This window comes from Panthera leo, chromosome C1, assembly GCF_018350215.1.
Source record: "Panthera leo isolate Ple1 chromosome C1, P.leo_Ple1_pat1.1, whole genome shotgun sequence".
Taxonomy (NCBI): domain Eukaryota; kingdom Metazoa; phylum Chordata; class Mammalia; order Carnivora; family Felidae; genus Panthera; species Panthera leo.
In genome coordinates, this window is record NC_056686.1 from 89388314 (window position 1) to 89407875 (window position 19562).

At 33.5% G+C, this 19562-nt stretch overlaps 1 non-coding gene across 1 annotated transcript; it reads right to left on the reverse strand.

Annotated features, from left to right (window-relative positions):
- Positions 1 to 309: 309 nt before the first annotated feature.
- On the reverse strand, positions 310 to 416 carry LOC122228956. Its single transcript, XR_006206839.1, has one exon. It is a non-coding gene; the product is annotated as a U6 spliceosomal RNA (small nuclear RNA).
- Positions 417 to 19562: the final 19146 nt, after the last annotated feature.

Consider the following 19562-nt stretch of genomic DNA (forward strand, 5'->3'; position numbering starts at 1 on the left):
CCAAAATCATGGATGCAGATTAATAATTCTTGTTACATTACAGAGGGAAAAAATGGATTTTTTTAACCTACCTTTATATACATAATCAGTAGACTTGTAATTTCTCATGTGGGCTCCACTATATAAATAATTTGATATAAAATTTCAATAGTTTTATTTATAAATTCATGTATATAATTCCATAATGAAATAGTATATATATTACAAGATGTATATAGAAGTGTTAGATGTATATAGAATTTTTAAATGATGGTATAAATAAAATATACGTATAATTTTTTACATTTTATTCTGTGAATGAATATTTTTTGAACCACTTAATGTGTTCTTGCTCTACGTGTCATCCTTGCGCAGGGGCCATGCTAATCTTGTCTGCATCGTTCCAGTTTTAGTATATGTGCTGCCGAAGTGAGCACAATGTGTTCTCACTCTAAATTGAACACTTCTATTATGTTAGGAAATAAATATTGCAAATTTATATTTTAAGTGTTCCTAATTATTTGGAAAAAATGTTTTGCCATATTTTTTAAACAATTTTTTTAACATTTATTTATTTTTTGAGAGACAGAGCATGAGCATGAGCAGGGGAGGGGCAGAGAGAGAGAGTGGGGGGGAGACACAGAATCCAAAGCAGGCTCCAGGCTCTGAGCTGTCAGCACAGAGCCCGACGCAGGGTTCAAACTCACCAGCTGTGAGATCATGACCTGAGATGAAATCAGACTCTTAACCACTCAGCCACCCAGGTGCCCCTGACATATTTAATTTAAAACCTGTGTATATCTCACAATTTCTGTGAATTTTTAACAAAGAAACTCATATTATTTGGTTTTAATACTAAATTTTGTTCCTCGTTTAGTTAATCAGAGTTGATTAGTTATCCAGGAAGATGTTCATTTGGGATCTTTATATTTGAAAGAGCGTGGGTGTATGACCTTTGAGGAAAGACTGAAATCCTGATTTTTGTCTGAATAAAGCTTTCTAGAAGAAGCTTCTTTCACAAATACAATACAAACTGCTACTTTACATTCAAGTACAATTGAGTTCAGCAAATATTTTATGGCATTTTCTCAAATTGTTTGCAGTGTTGAAGACATAGAGTTAAATATGATCTCATCCCTATAAGGAACGATCTTTTAGTCTAGTGGCAGAACAACTTTTATACCAGTTTTTATAAATTTTTCAGACAAATAGATCAATAGATATTATTGTTTATGCATCCCTTTTGTGATCTATCCTCACTGAACCACATTTAACCCCACCAAATAGTAATTGGTCAAAAGTCCCCTATATAAATAACCTAATCCCTAACTCCCTTGCTAGGGCAAGACATATTATGGTGAAGCTTCATAGCTAGAATTTAAATTTTGTCTTGCATTGTGTGGAAATAACAGTCATGATCATTTGTGGTGCTCTTAATCATGTCCTGTCTTAAAAATTCAAGTCCGTTAAATTTTGCCATATGACTGTCCTTTAAGCAGTTGAAGACTTATTATGTCTTCTTTTATTCTCTTTTTTAAAAATTCATTTCAAAATCTTATTAGCTGTACTTACCTTCAAAATATCTTTAATGACTCCTCAAAAAATGTCTTTCCTTATTCCTATTGCAATGCTAAAAATTGGAGGCATAAAATAGAGTAAATAGAGAAGCCTTAACAATGTTTTCCTTATTACTAATATTAGAGGTTAATCAGATAACCTAGTCTACCTTAAGAATCAAATCCATCCACTGGCTCAACTCTGATGAAATTACCTCAGCAGATTCGGCAGAGCAAATCTGGGGAAAGCCAGTGAACAGTGGCAGTTAACACAATATCAAATGAGACAAAAAATGTAGATGACCTATTTTCAGTGTTCATGAAGACAAACAACCTTCCTGCTGCCTCCAAGCTGAATTTGGGGACAACTGTGAGAGAAGTTGAAATTGGGGGATGGACTGGTAAGAATGTATTGTGAAACTATGCAGTTTGGAAAAATGAGTAAAGCTGTTCACAGAAATAGTGTAGTAGTAGTGAGGGCATGCTGAGAACTTTATTATGTAATGTAAGAGTTCAGTTAAATGGGACACACGGCAATAAGGATTGGAAGACAATGCCAGTTGAATAGACCAGAGCTGTGTTAGTTGGTAGACATTTAGAAAAAGGGAATGGAAGAGGGAACTGTGTATGCTGACATTTCCAGCTGTGTACCTGAACACATGTGCATCTCTTAGAACTAATACAATAACACATTAATTTACTACCTAGTAAGACCCAAATCCAAAATTCAAGAGCAGCTATGTCTGTCTTCAAAATTAGTGTATTGATATGTACTCGTTGTATTATATTCACAAGTCACCTAAATGGACCATGATTTTAAAATGTACTGTATTAAGAAAAAGTTTCTATATATAAACTCTGTTTATAGGCAATGCTTATAAAATGACAATCTATAAATTTATCTTTACTAACAGTCTTCATAATTTATAATGGTAGTACAAGTTGGTAAGAAGCTGGCCCTTGGGAATGAGTCAGCCCAGAGTTATAATTCTGGTTCAATTATAAACCATGGAATCTTGGAAGAGAATGTTGAATTCCTAAGGCTGGATTCCCTTCGTTTCATAGAAGTGTTGTCAGAGTTGACTGTTATAATGTATATGAGGCATGTTTATCACAGTGCCTGGTAAGCACACAGTACCTGTGAAATATTATTTTGAAAGCCTCAGATGATTATTGTAATGAAATCAAGGTAGAGTGCACATTAGAAAGTAAGACTATAAACTATGAGAGTTTTATTTTACTGCCCTCTATCACTCACAGTACACTGCACCTCAAAACTCAACATTTTAAATGATTAGAAAACAGTAAATCACATGGAGTGTATTATATAATCTTACTATAAACTAAGAAAGTAAAAAAAACTCATTTTGTGGCTTTCTGAATATACACATACGCAAGTATTTTTCTGAAGTACACCAAAAAAGATGGAGCCTCCCCAAAAAAGTTGTATTTTTCCATTCTTAATACTATGACAGCTATTTCAATACAAATAAAAAATATACTACAATCATAAGCCAAATATATGTAGTTAACATTGTTTTTATATCCTAAGAGAGATAAGTATATGATTATAAGATGAAATAAGGGAGAAAAGCCATAGGCATTGGAAAATGTTTGCATATACCTTCTCAATCTTTTATTGTTAGCACTTTGGAATTCAGCTGTTACTGTATTCTCTGAAAAATCCACTTTGCTTTCCCATATAAACTAATATTCGGTAGATATCCATATATCATGCTACTATCCCTCTGAAAAAATTGGATTATAAACATACCAGCAGCTAAACCAAAACGTATGATTCTCTCTTCACTTGGACTGCGATAGATATGACAACTGTATAAAGCAAACATATATTTAGAATTTATTCAAATTTAAAAAAAATAGAAGTTTAGCATGCATGTTACCTGCTCATGCAATTGTATTATCTACAATATCAGGGAAAAAAATTCAAGCTGAAAAAGGCATATTTTTAAAGAATGTTGTGTATATGTGTGTGCACGTCTGTGTGTCTGTGTGTGGTTTTCTATATGGAATGGGAAAAGATTAATAATGCATTGATCTATGGCTGCCCTATTTAAGTTTTCTCCCACAATTTGCTAACATAACTCAATATTTCCTGCACACAGAGATTTATTCCAATCAGTCATTTTCGACATTTCTTGACTTCTTGCTGTGAAAAGAATATATATGAACAAAGCAAAATCTCTAGCACCCGTGTCTGATACAATAGTGTCAGAAAATGCTTTCACATATTTCCTCTCTATAGAAACAGCCCATTGGCATCACATTGCTTATTAACCACTATTATAATTGAGAAAAAAATTTATTTCTCATTTCTTTTATACCCCAGTACATTTATGTAACCCTTGGTTAAGTAATCTGAGGACGTTTTAATTCAACTCTGATTTATTTTTTATTTTTTTAATGTTTATATTTTTTTAAGAGAGAGAGAGAGAGAGAGAGAGAGAGAGACAGCGTGAGCAGAGGAGAGGCAGAGAGAGAGGGAGACACAGAATCTGAAGCAGGCTCCAGGCTTTGAGCTGTCAGCACAGGGTCTGATGTCAGGCCCAAACCCACGAACCACGAGATCATGACCTGTGCCAAAATCAGATGCTTAACCAACTGAGCTACCCAAGCACCCCTAGTTAAACTCTTACTAGATGAAGATTACAATAAAACCAGTTATAATCATCACGTTAGTCTTGGCTGTCAGAATAAGGTGTCTCTGATGAGAGGCCATTGTCTTCATCCCTTTTTCTTCACCTAGCCAACACCAATGTCCTCCTTCATTTATGTAAACATTGTCATACAAATGCCAACATCACACTCCATTCTTCCTTCCGGATTTGTTGCTGGCCTTGTTTGTCACTCACAATTCTGTATATACCTAGGAGAAAATACATATCAAATGTTATCAGAATATATGCATGCATGAGTATATGTGTGTATATGCAACTTTTCATAAAAACACTGGCTGCCTAAGACTTATGCTTTCAATGTTTCTGCTTCCCTTTATCCGTCATTTTTTCCCTGGGGAATTTATTTCACTGCTCTTCGTCTTACTTTTTCTTTAGCACCACCTCACAGTTGTTCCTGTGTTGCACATTTAACACAGAACCCACATAGTTCACATTGCAGTCAGAGGTTCATCCATCTTTACCTTTGGTCTTTTACACTCAGAAAGTTCTCGTGTGCTACTTTGTCTGAATTCATCACTTGCACCATGAAATTTTAGAAACATGCACTAAGAACAAGAATAGGTAATTATATTCTGTCCTTGAGAAATAGCCTTTACAGTATTAGATGTATTAATATTTCATGGCTATATTTCAATATGATTTTATCATATTTGTTTAAGCAGTATAAAAAAAGCAAACCAATTTGGCTCTAGTGGTAGAGAGATGTTTCTTTAGAATAGGACTTTTAAAAATTTCGCCTTGTTTCTTTGGGGATATGAAATGACTATGAACTTTTATTCAAGTTGGGTTTGTTTCTTTAACTGCTTCCAGGTTACTCAAGCCTGGGGTATCAGGTACTCTGTTAAAAAAAAATACCTTTCTCTGGCACAAAAATTTATATCAATTTGGAGCTTCTGTTTACGCATAAAAGTTCTTTATCTGCTCTTTCTTATCTGCTCCAAAGGAATTACTGTATCTACCCAGCAACTTTGGACCTATGTCATATATATATATAGCTTGGCTTTTTCCCAAGCTGAGGCCTCACAAATGACCCAATGAACTCCAGATAGTGCAGCCATTGGCAAAGACAGACTGAGAGACTGTCTGACCCACAGCCAGGTTCATAGTATCTTGGATTCATGCTATCGGGTAGGGGTGTGTGTGTGTGGCTAAGTATGTAAGCACTTCAAGAGGAAGATTTTACAGTCTGTTCACAGTGTGACTAGTATTTACAAACAACTAAGTCAGAGACTTTCTGGCTATTGTACCATCATTAAGAATGAGGCTGGGGACGCCTGGGTGGCTCAGTTGGTTGGGTGTCTGACTTTGGCTCAGGTCATGATCTCCTTGCTTGTGAGTTCAAGCCCCATGTCAGGCTCTCTGCTCTCAACACAGAGCTGACTTCAGATCCTCTGTCTCCCTCGCTCTCTCTGCCCTTCCCCTGCTTTCTCTCTCTCTCTCTCTCTCTCTCTCTCTCTCTCTCTCTCTCCCCCCCAAAGATAAATAAACATTAACAAAAAATTTAAGAATGAAGTTGATCTTAGAACCTAATAAGGTAACTGGAGTAATAATCCGTCTTTTGAATGCCCTTACATTTTGATGTCTTTCAGAGTTCCAACTTTTGGCCTGAAGGTGTTATCAAACTATATATGCTTCCTTAATGATCTTATCCCACCAGGTCCACATTGGAAAATGTCATTCATGGTAATGGCTCACAAATCAGTCCCTCCAAACTGCACTACTGAATACTACATGATAAAAGCTAATTTTTTTTTGAGCAACCACTGTATACTAGGCACTTTCCTGAGAACCTTTTATATTTTTACTCATTTAGCCCTCAAATATGTGAGGTAGGTACTATTTTTACCTCTTTAGAAAGGGACATTTGGGCATGTATGTTACATATATGTAACCTGAAAAAATTCTCAATCCCTTTTAACCTACATTCAATTATTTGAAATGTGTCAGAGACAGTGCATGAAATCAAAGAAATAACTTAAAATAGAAGTATTTCTAATACAATGGAATTTTGACATGGGATATTTCTGAGTGTGTTCCAATGTTTATGTCATATGAATGACTTCTTACTCTGTCAACAAATTACAAGAACTAATCAAAAGCAAGGACTTCAAACAAAAGATATTTCCATAATCATAAATATAGAACTCGTATGTATTCCAGGTTTGATTCATTTGGTATGTGTCATTAGAGAACAAAATTAAGATAATAATTGCCTTCCTTAATTCCTACATTCAGAAATAACACTAATATTAACTTCCTCTGTATCTTTTCACTCTGTTATAACATATGTCCCTATGCATGGATAACACATGTACATATAAATATTTACATTATATTTAATAGATGTGTATAAATCAATGGTAGATACACACTCTAGCATATTCAGTTATCTGGATTTAAACCTATTTCAGTTAGTTTTTGGTGAATGACAAATATACCACAAATTAGTGGCTTAAAATAATAGCCATTTATTATTTTGTATAGATCTATAGGAAGGTCAGACAGTTCTGCTAATTTGGACCAGCACAAGGCTTGTTCATGAATAACCTCAGCTGAAAAATGCAGCTTTGCTCCATGTGGTCTTTAATCTTTCAACACACTACTCAGGGCTTGTTCTGATGGCTGTAACAGAGACCCAAGAAAGAGAGCTATCTCAAGCAAGTTTTCAAGGATGAGGTAGAGGATCAAGAGTGATGACAGAAACATGCAGCTGCTTTCTTGGACCTCTGCCTCCATGAAGTTTGCTGCTGTCACATTGGCAAAAGCAAGTCAAATAGACATTGTCTATCTGACAAGCACAGACTTAGTATCTGGAGCATTGTGAGGGAGTGGGGAGAAGACCCTCCCCCAAGACCATAAAATATTGAAATATTGGAGATATTGATGGAATAAATTCACACAATTTTTAAAAATTATTTCAGATGATTCCCTAAAATAAACAATACCAAAGAGAACATCTTTTAGCTAATCATTTTTATACTTATGGTATGACATAATATTCTTACTGTTCGCTCTGGAAGATCCCAATGCTGAACATTTTTCTATATTGAGTTTGTCAAATCACAGATGACAAATGCTAGCATACATGGAATGGACTTTAAAACAAAACAACAAACAAAAGTAACGCAATGTTGCTTGCTCTGCGTCATGAGATGTTAAGATGTTGAAAAGTACAAACAGGATGTGATTTTTTTTTTTTTTTTTTACCTGTAGCCACAGGACACTAAAAAACAGCTTCAGAAACATTAAGAATCAATGGTGTGTGAAATGTTGACATTTTCAGTATTTTGGTTCACACTGTTACATTGTTTGGAAGATGATTGCCTTCAGGATAGAATCCCATCATTTTATGTCAAACTTGAAAAATACTAAGTACAACAGTGGATATTGTCCTACAAAATATAAACAACTGCCTATTCAGACAATCAGCCCCTCTGAGGTTAAGAATGCTTTTACCCTACCTTACCAAGAATTCTGACAGCTGTATATTCATATTATATTGGAGACCTTATAGGAAAATTTGTCCTTGAGAGCATGAATGTGTAGAATAATTCAAGCACGCCCAGCTCAATGTGTATAACCTTTTCTCTTTTCATTAAATCTGTTTCTGGAATAGTAATAGAAATCTTGATTGTCAATTACCTTTCACTTACCATGGGGATGCTTTGGCATGCTATAACATAAGCAACATGTGTTTTATAAACCAATGGCATTGGTGTAGTGAAGGTTTAAAATCTACCACAAATTAAGTAAACAACAATTAAAAAAAGCCTCCTGAACATATCTAAATAAAGTGATATATATGAAATTACTGTCTTATATATAAAGTAATAAATAACCAAACACATCCTTCTTACAAGTAGGTGGATTTAAAATAAAAGCCAGAATAGGCATTCTTTTTATATAAGGGATCATTTGCCCAAGAGAAAGCTTTAGTCAAATTTGTCCCATAGGCACGCATAATACATATGCATATGTAGTATATAATTGAAATGAGAGTAGATGATTTTTTATCTTTATTGGTTTTACAAAAATGCACTGGCCAATATATAATAAGTTGCATGAGGTGAGTATAATTAATAAGACATACTCTATTATTGATTTCAACTCTTCCTGGAGTGCAAATCACTATTTTAACTTTTATTATTTTTTTTCAAATTCTAGTTAGTTAGAATATAGTGTAATATAGGCTTCAGGAGTAGAATATAGTGATTCATCACTTACATATAACACTCAGTGCTGACACACATGCCTTCTTTAATACCCATCACCTGCTTAGCCCATCCCTTGCCTAACTCCCCTCCACCAACCCTCAGTTTGTTCTCTATAGTTCGGAGTCTCTTATGGTTTGCTTCCCTCTATTTTTTTCCCATTCTCCTATGTTCATCTGTTTTTGTTTCTTAACTTCCACATGAGTGAAATCATACAGTATTTATCTTTCTCTAACTTACATCGCTTAGCATAATACATTCTAGCTCCATTCACATTATTCGGTAGACAAGATTTCATACTTTGTTATGTCTGAGTAGTATTCCATTTGTGTGTGTGTGTGTGTGTGTGTGTGTGTATATATGTATATATATATATATACATATATATATATATACACACACCATATCTTCTTTTTTTTTTTTTTTTTAATTTTTTTTTCAACGTTTTTTATTTATTTTTGGGACAGAGAGAGACAGAGCATGAATGGGGGAGGGGCAGAGAGAGAGGGAGACACAGAATCGGAAACAGGCTCCAGGCTCCGAGCCATCAGCCCAGAGCCTGACGCGGGGCTCGAACTCACGGACCGTGAGATCGTGACCTGGCTGAAGTCAGACGCTTAACCGACTGCGCCACCCAGGCGCCCCCACCATATCTTCTTTATCCATTCATCAGTTGATGGATATTTGGGCTCTTTCCATAATTTGTCTATTGTTGATAATGCTGCTACAAACATCAGGGTGCATGTACCTCTTCAAATCATTATTTTTTATCTTTGCATAAATACCTAGTGCAATTGCTAGGTCATAGGGTAGTTCTATTTTAACTTTTTGAGGAAACTCCATACTGTTTTCCAGAGTGACTGCACCATTTTCCATTCCCACCAGATAGTTTCCCCTTTCTCTACTTCCTCACCAACATCTGTTGTTTCCTGTGTTGTTAATTTTAGCCATTCTGACAGGGGTGAGGTAATATTTCATCATGATGAGTGATGTTGAGCATCTTTTCATGTGTCTGTTGGCCATCTGGATGTCTTTGGAAAAAATGTGTCTTCATGTCTTTTGCCCACTTCTTAACTGGATTATTTGTTTTTTGGGTGTTGAGTTTGATAAGTTATTTATAGATTCTGGATAGTAACCCTTTGTCAGATATGTCATTTGCAAATGCCTTTTCCCATTCCTTAGGTTGCCTTTTTGTTTTATTGTTTTCTTCTCTGTGAAAAAGCTTTTTATCTGGATGAAGTGTCAATAGTTCATTTTTGCTTTTATATCCCTTGCCATCAGGGAAAATGTCTAACAAGAAGTTGCTATGGCCAGGGTCAAAGAAGTTGCTGCCTGTTTTCCTCTAGGGTTTTGATAGTTTACTGTCTCACATTTAGGTCTTTCATCCATTTTGAATGTATTTTTGTGTGTTGTATAAGACAGTGGTCCAGTTTCATTCTTCATGTTGTTTAGTTTTTCCAACACCATTTGTTGAAGAAACTGTCTTTTTTCCATTGGATATTCTTCCCTGCTCTGTTGAAGATGAGTTGACCATATAGTTGTGGATCCATTTATGAGTTTTCTATTCTGTTCCATTGATCTATGTGTCTATTTTGTGCCAGTACCATACTGTCTTGAGGACTGCAGCTTTGACATACAGTTTGAAGTCCATAACTTTGATGCCTCCAGCTTTGTTTTTCTTTTTCAAGATTGCTTTGGCTACTTGGGGTCTTTTGTGGTTCCATACAAATTTTATGATTGTTTGTTCTAGCTGTGTGAAAAATGCAGGTGGTGTTTTGAGAGAGATTGCATTAAATGTGTAGATTGCTTTGGGCAATATAGATGTTTTAACAATATTTCTTCTTCCAATCCATGCACATCAATTATTTTTCCATTTCTTTGTGTCATCTTCAGTTTATTTCATAAATGTTCTATGGCTTTTAGAATACAGATCTTCTTTTATCTTTGATTAGGTTTATTCATGGGTATCTTGTGGTTTTTGGATTGATTCCTTGATTTCTCTTTCTGCTACCCCATTATTGGTGTATAAAAATGCAACAGATATCTTTACATTGATTTTATATCCTGTGACTTTGCTGAACTTATGTATCAGTTCCAGCAATTTTTTTTGATGGTGTCTTTTGGGTTTTCTCGATAGAGTATCATGTCATCTTCAAATAGTGAAAGTTTGATTTCTTCCTTGCTGATTTGAATGCCATTTATGTTCTTTTGTTGTCTGATTACTGAGGCTAGGACTTCCAATAACTACATTAAATTGCAATGGTGTGAGTGGACATCCTTGTCTTGTTCCTGACAGTAGAGGAAAAGCCCTTAGTTCTTCCCCATTGAGGGTAATGTTAGCTATGGGTCTTTTGCATTTGGCCTTTATGATGTTGAGGTATGTTTCCTCTATCCCTACTTTGTTGAGGGTTTTTAATCAAGAATGGATGTTGCATTTTGTCAAATACTTTTTCTGCATTTATTGAGAGCATCATATTGTTCTTGTGGGTATATCATGTTGTTTGATTTGCAACTATTGAACTACCCCTGTGGCCCAAGGATAAATCTTTACTGTTGGATTTAATTTGCTAGGATCTTGTTGAGAATTTTTGCATCCAGTTTCATTGGGGATATTGGCCTGTGAAGTCTCCTTTTTAGTGGGGTCTTTGTCTGGTTTTGGAATCAAGGTAATGCTGGCCTTGTAGAATGAGTTGGGAAGTTTTCCTTCCATTTCTATTTTTTGGAACAGTTTGACAATAATAGGTATTAACTCTTGTTTTAATGCTTGATAGAATATCCCTGTGAAGCCATCTGGCCCTGGACTTTCGTTTGTTGGGAGATTCTTAATTACTGATTCAGTTTATTTGCTGGTTATGGATCTGTATGTTTAGAACACCGTTTAGCATTACGGATGTGGCATAAAACAATAAAAACTCATATACATTTAAGTACCATTTGGGGCATATGGAACACTAACCTCTTTATGTGAATCTTTCACATAAATAACCAGTATAGGTTTAGTTTAGTTTAGTTTAGTTTAGTTTGTTTTTTCTGGATCCTTGAGATGTCAGATTAGGCTATTTATTTGATATCTGTCTTCTTATTAAATGTAGACATTTACTTCAATAAACTTACCTTCTAGTACTGCTTTTGCTATATCCCATAAGTTTTGGTATATTGTGGTTTGCCTTAGTGTGTATCCAGCTATTTTTTAATTTTGCTTTTGGTTCCTTTTTTGACCTAATGGTTGTTCAGGAATGTGTTGCTTAATTTCCACATGTTTTAAATTTTACAGCTTTCTTTCTGGTATTGTGTTCTGCTTCCATTCCTTAGTGGTCAGAAAAGATATTTGGTATCCATTCTTCTTAAGTTTGTAAGACTTGTTTTGTGGCCTAATATAATATGTGATCTAACCTGGAGAAAATTTCATGTGTGCTTGAAAAGAATGTATATTTTGCTGCTCTTGGGTAGAATGCTCTGTATTGAAAAAACAGGATATCCACATACAGAAGAAAGAAACCTTGTATATCTTACATTATACACAAAAATCAATTCAAACTGGATGAAAGAATTAAATGTAAGACCTGAAACTGTAAAATTCCTGGAAAAATCTTCAAGACATTGGTCTTGGCAGTTTTTTCATGGATATGTCACCAAAAGCACAGACCACAAAATCATAAATAAGTAAATAGCACATTGAAATGAAAAGCTTTTGTATAGCAAAGGAACAATTAAGAAAATGAAAAGGCAACCTATGAAGTGGGAGAAAATAATTGCAAATCATATATTTGATAGGATGTTAATATTCAAAGTATATAAGGAACTCCTGGATCTCAGTAGCAAAAAAAACCTAAAAACTTGACTTAAAAATGGGCTAAGAGCTTAAATAGACATTTCTCCAAAGAAGACATACAAATGGCTAATAGGTACATGAAAAGGTGCTCTGTGTTACTAATCATCAAGGAAATGCAAATCAAATCTACAATGAGATATTACCTCAGAAGATACCTGCCAGAATAGCTATTAAAAAAAAAAAAAAAAAAAAAAAGGACAAGTTCTGGCAAAGATATGGACAAATTGGAATCCTTATACACTGTTGGTGGGAATGTAAAAAAAAAAAATACAGACACTATAGAAAACATAATGGACATTCCTAAAAAAAATTAAAGACAGAACTACCATATGGTCCAACAAATATATCCAAAAGAATTAAAATCAAGATCTTAAGGAAATACTATACGCTGTTCATTGTAGCACTATTAACGATAGCCAAGATATGGAACAACCTAAATGTGGATTGACAGGTAAAGAAAAGGTGGTATGTACATTCAACAAAATATTATTCAGCCTTAAGAAAGAAGGAAATATTGCCATGTGCAATAAAGTGGATGAACTTGGAGGACATTATGCTAAGTAAAATAAACCAGTCACAAAAGGATGAATACCGCCTGATTCCACTTATATGAGATAATCTAAAATAGTCAAACTCGTAGAGAGCAGAAAGATGGTTGCCAGAAGCTGGGGGGTGGGAGAATGGGAGAAAGGGAGAGTTGTTCAACTGGTGTAAAGTTTCAGTTATGTAAGATGAATAGTTCTAGGGAGCTGTTGTTCAAATAGTGTCTATAGATAATAATACTAGTATATTATAAAAATCTGTTAACAGCATAGACTGTGTTAAGTATTTTTACCACTATATATATATATATATATATATATATATATATATATATATTTTAAGGTTTACTATTTTTGCTAATAAAGCATCATTATAAATAAATTTCAGTACAGTGCCTTCACCATAAAAACGTGGTTCTAAAAATGTAATGACAAAGAGTAAATGTATTTTCAGTTTTAAGTTGCATCAGATTTACCTCTGAAAATGTTGAAGAAATTGGCCAATTCCTGGCACATTTGAGTACTTTGCCTTGTGTCTAGTGATGGAAATTAATTTTCTTTGTAAATATTTTGCCATCTAATGGTCACCAATAATATATTGTAACTCATTTAGTTTAAAATACTAATTATTAGAAAGTAGATATATTTTTGGACATCATTGATAAAAATGTATATATTTTGATAAAACATATTATTTGGGGGTATTATACACTTCAATTTGTAGGAGATTAAAGTACATTTGGAAGTTAATTCTTTGGCTGCCATTTGTTGTAATATTTTCCCATATTTTGATTTGGCTCATAATAATCTTTCTCAAAATACATAAGTGGATCTAGCTTTATTGTTATTTATTTTCAGATACAAGGGCCAGTGATGTTTATCAAATAAATATCTCTTTTCTATAGGATAAAATTAATGCTCATTGCTTTACATTAATTTCTTTTTTTTTTTTTTTTTGCTTTACATTAATTTCCTGGATAAACATGAGTTTCTACATTTTCAGTCCTTTTTAATGTTAATATTCAAGGGCTGACATCTTTACAATACTGAGTATTCTCATCGAAAATACTTTATACTTCATCACTTAGTCATGACTTATTTTACATCTTAAAAATATGATTTTGTTCATATAACGTCCATTCTTATTATGTATGTTCCTATATCTTTATGACTTTTGTCTATTTTCCAATAGAATAACTGCATTTCATTTTGAAGCAGTTATTATAAATTTATTGAGGTAATTATTTTACAGTTTATTTTTATAACCATCACCTTAACTAATTGTTTTAATAACTCTAGGAATTTTACAAGTTATTCTTGTTTTTATCATGTATAATATATCATTCATAAATTATAGTGATTTGTCTTTTACAATAATTATGCCCATTAAAATCTTTTCTGATTAAATTGACTTTAGCTTTCTCCAATAATACTTGTCAATATCTGTGATAGTTGGAATGTTTATCTCTTTATGATTTTGATAGAAATTGCTTAAGCATTTGTTATTTAGTATAAAATTCCCTGTTGATTTTAGCAAATACCCTTTAATATATTTATATATTTTCTTCTGTTCCCACATTCCACTAGTTTACTTTTTCTGTTATATTATTAAGAAAGAGAAGTCTGTAGAACTTGATCTCCCAAATTCTCATAATTATTAATTAACTGTATGCATTCATTCAGTGACTAAAATTCAGAATATTGCAACAAGACTTCTCTGTGAAATAGGCAAAATATGCAACATTGCTTTCATGTCTGGAAAGTTAATAGTAGAGTGTAATAGCAATTGTAAGAGATGTTAAGTTTGTAGGGCACAAAGTTTTGCGTTTTTTGTGCATTGAAATTTGAAGTTATCCACAAACTGATTAGAAGTAAAGTCCCTTCCCCCTAATTAGAAGACCTATAAGGATAATCATAAGTTAGCAATATAGTTTGAATGTCAGAAAGATATTCAGTTACTATTGCTTTTAAATAACTTGTTGAATATATTAGTAAGTAATTTTACACTCTTTTAGTATGGATAATGTCCGTAGTTACTGTATTATTTTATTTGTAATACTAAGTGCATTTTTATTTTATATGTACAGAATTAACATGTTCAATAAGTATTCCATAAGTGTATATCTTTTCCTTTCAACTAATTGCAAACCAGTGTAATATCATAGATTTTATATTCCACATAAAGTGCTGGGCATATTTGTTAAATCATGTTAATTCATTTGATGCTTGACCTAGCAATTGGTGAGTGGCATTGCATAAAGCCAAAAGAAAAAAACATTATTTCTACCACTCCTTATATTGGTGATTTTTTAAAGTATAAAACAAGTTAAGTAAGTTAAAGTTCTCTACTTTACATGGAGATTCTCCACTTAACAATATGAAATTTTCCCTGGTTTACTTTAATATAGAATTTACCTATGCAAAAGACTCACCAATTTTTAAGTAATACTTGTACTGTATAAAGTGAAATAGGTATTTTCAGATTCAGTCATTTGTCTGAAGAGATGACTGCACTAGATAACTGTAATGTTTAAAGATTGAATATAGAGTTTAGTCATAATTATTACAGATTTTCAGTGAACCAGCACTATATATAAATTTCAAGTTCATTATGTTCAAGTTGCGGCAACAAACTAGGGAATATATAGAATTCTGAATAATAATTCAACAAAGCTGAGTAATGCCACTTAATGCCAAGCATTGATCAAAACTTTTCCAGTCATCCTAAGTAAGTTTACTATAGAATATTGTCCCATGTTCCTGCTTAGCAACCATAACAGTTAATTCAGAGAGTGCTGCCATATGCTATCTTGTACGTGAATTAGGTACAGCATGCCCCCAAACTGCCTGTTCTCATAGCAGTCTTTAAAAGTTACTTTAAACTCAAACTCCTACGTACAGATCGACAAAATAATAACCCTATCCTGATGGTGAATCATGTTAGAAATTGTTTATTTCATTGAACCTAGAAGTAGTTCATAAATTCTGTTCAGTAAAAGGAAAATGTTAAGAATGTGGAATCACATGCCAGGTGGCTACAGTAATAAATTTGACAACTAGAATCACTATAATAAAATGAATAGACTTTATTGGCAGGGCAAGACTTTTGCACTAACATATAAAACATATGCTATAAAATATATTTAACGATATTTATGTAAATTTCTCAAAGTACTGCATTGTCTTCTAGGATCTTGTACTCACTGCTAATCACAAATGTTAACATAAATTAATTGTATTTTAAGACACACTTTTAATAAAATTGCAATGTTATGTATCCTTATCTAAGAATACTCACAGTCTCTGAGTAACCAAAGGGTAGCTGTGAAATTCCTGGTTATGAAAATAGCCAGTAAAGGCAAAGCTCATTTTTCATCTATAATTATGTTATTATTTAAGAACTCTCTGGGATTTTATTTTCTTTTAAAAACATTTCTCTAGAAAATGGGTTAGATTTAGAGAATCAGATCTAAATTAATATCTTTTTTCAGCAATGGGAAGGTTAATCTTGAGTTTCAGTTCAACTCTGGCATGTAAAGAGGTTGGAAATAGCCACTCAAGCAAGGTCTTACAAGAAGACAAATTTGGACAAATTGAAAATCCATGACTTACCTTGGATCTACAGAAAACTGAGGTTTCAGGGAAAACTGTGGCCCATAAATCCGTACACCTAGTAGCATCCAGAGTCCCTGATGAACTGTTCTTACCTAGAACAGAAGCCCCTGAAATCATCAAATGAGAGGAGTATTTGAATGTAATTTTGATGAGTTACTGGTGACTGGGCAATCACCTGGGGATCACAGTCTAATAGGGGTCCCTACGCTTTCATTGGATTACTTTCAGGAGCCCCATCAGGTTCCTGTGAGGATCCAAGAAGTAGCCCCTGGCAGGGGGAACAGAGTAATCATTGTGTGATATATCCAGTCTTCATCCTCATGAAGTCCTAGTCTCCACTCCTGCTAGTCTTGATCTTTCACCTAAGTGTTCTGGGGAGTAGGGCATAATCAACTAGTTTAGGGCTACAGAGATACAGGTTGAGAACCCAACAGCCAGGAAAGGGAGGAGGGAGCAGGTGGGGAAAAAATCATTAAAAAGCAAAACAAAACAGTGGAAAAAATACCTGTGAAGGTCAAGGTCTCAAGACACAGGATCTAACTGACATTTAATCAGAAAGTTTTAGAATGTTCACTTTCTCCCACATATTACCACAATATAAATATAACTACCGTAGAATAGCTGGGAATTATACCTGAAAGAGCTTCAAGGAAAAGACTCAGAGGAAAGTACTTAGGGAAGTAAGTACAAAGTCAAGAAAGGAGACAAAAACAAAGACACTAGAGAAATTAGAATCTCAGTTCCTTATAGCTATACCAAATAATAAAGCTTGTCTTCTAGTCAGAATTACATAATCCTTACACTGAAGGTCTATTTACCTTAGTATATTTTCTCCTACAATATATCTGTTTTTTTTTTTCTTAATTACAAGGTATTTTAGAAAGCAAGGGCGAAACACAGTATGAAGAGACAAAGCACTCGTCAGAACACTGACTCAAAAATAATACAGATTTAGGAAATGAACTATGATTAATAGTTAAGATCCTTAATGGAAAAAAGTAGACCACAACATGCAAGCGCAGAACTGTAGTGTAAGAAAGGAAATGAAAACTCTAAGAAAGATTCAAAAGGAAATGCTTGAAATAAAAAAAAAATAATAATTAACAGGAGTGAAGAATATCTTCAGTGGGCTCATTTGTAGACTTAAGATAGTCAAGGAAAATAATGAAGTGCAAGAGGAGTTGTATTACTAGTCCGTTGCTGGTGATGGATAAAAAAGGAATACAATGAAAAATTTTGTACTTAATTATATTTGGTAAAACTTAGATAAATTATATATATCTCGTATCTATATCTATATCTATATATCTCATATGTATATGAGATATATCTATATATCTTATGTATATGAGATATATCTATATATCTTATGTATATGAGATATATCTATATATCTATATATATATATAGATAGATATACATTTTTTGAATCAATAACTGATAACCCTCCAAAAAAGAGCATATCAGGTGCAGCAGGCTCAGATTATTTTACTGGTGAATTCTACTAAATATTTAAAGGAAAAATAATACCAATTCTCCATTATCTCTTTCATTAAATAGAAGCAGAAAAAGGACTTAGCATCTTATTCTATGAGTTTAGCATTCTAATATAAAAACAGATAAAAAAAATTACTGGAAAGGAAAACTGTAGAGCAGTATCTACCATGAATGTGGACACAAAAATTTTTAGTAGAATGTTAGCAAATCAAATCTAACAGTGCATGAAATAAATTATACATATCAAATGTATCCAGGCATTGAAGGTCTGTTCAAAATTTGAAAATCAATCAATTCTTTCTCTGTATGGCTTATTTCACTTAGCATCACACTCTCCAGTTCCATCCATGTTGCTACAAAAGGCCATATTTCATTTTTTCTCATTGCCACGTAGTATTCCATTGTGTATATAAACCACAATTTCTTTATCCATTCATCAGTTGATGGACATTTAGGCTCTTTCCATAATTTGGCTATTGTTGAGATACCATATGGTTTCACTCTTATGTGGATCCTGAGAAACATAACAGAAACCCATGGGGGAGGGGAAGGAAAAAAAAAAAAAAAAAAAAAAAAGAGGCTAGAGTGGGAGAGAGCCAAAGCATAAGAGACTGTTAAAAACTGAGAACAAACTGAGGGTTGATGGGGGGTGGGAGGGAGGGCAGGGTGGGTGATGGGTATTGAGGAGGGCACCTTTTGGGATGAGCACTGGGTGTTGTATGGAAACCAATTTGACAGTAAATTTCATATATTAAAAAATAAAAAAAATAAAAAATAAAAAAAAAAAAGAAAAAAAGAAAATCAATCAATTCAATCCACCATATTAAGTAACTAAAGACAAAAAAAAAAAAAGTCCTATGATTATATCAAGTGATGCAGGAAACGTATTTGACAACAAACAAACAAAAATACCTATTCATGATCAAAGAAAAAAAATCTCTTAATAAATAGGAATACAGAGGAATCTTTTAACTTCATAAAAACCACAAAGTCTACAGCTAAGATCATACTTAATAGTGACAGACTTTAGAAGACAATTTGTCAGTTTTCAAAAAAATTTAATTTTAGAGAGAGAGAGAGAGAGCACATGCAAGCAGGGGAGAGGGGCAGAAGGAGAGAGAGAATCTCACAGAGGCTCCATGCTCAAGCTTGATTCCATGACCCTGGGATCATAACCCAAGCCCAAGCAGAAATCAAGAATTGGACTATCAACTGACTGAGCCACCTAGGTGCCCTGATAATTTGTTATTTCTTTTCAGAACTAAAATAGTTTTAGCATATAATCCTGCATTTGTATCCGTAAGTATTAGACAGCTATTTGAAACTTCATGCATAGGCAGGGTTTTCTCTTTGGCAAGATTTGTTACAGATATGGGGAGGAGCCTAGATGATCCACATGGCAATATATTGCAGTTGGATACATCTATATGAATTCGTGTACGTTAACTTACTATAGATACAAGTGTTTACATATAGAAATATTTATAGATATATATACCACATGCATTTTCTTGCTTTTTTGGCTGAGAAGACCTAAAATCAAAGATTTCAGTAGCAAGAAGCACAGAGTAGTATCCAAATCTTAGTTTCTAATACAATTTTTCAATAAAAAGGACCAAGGCTCTTTAATG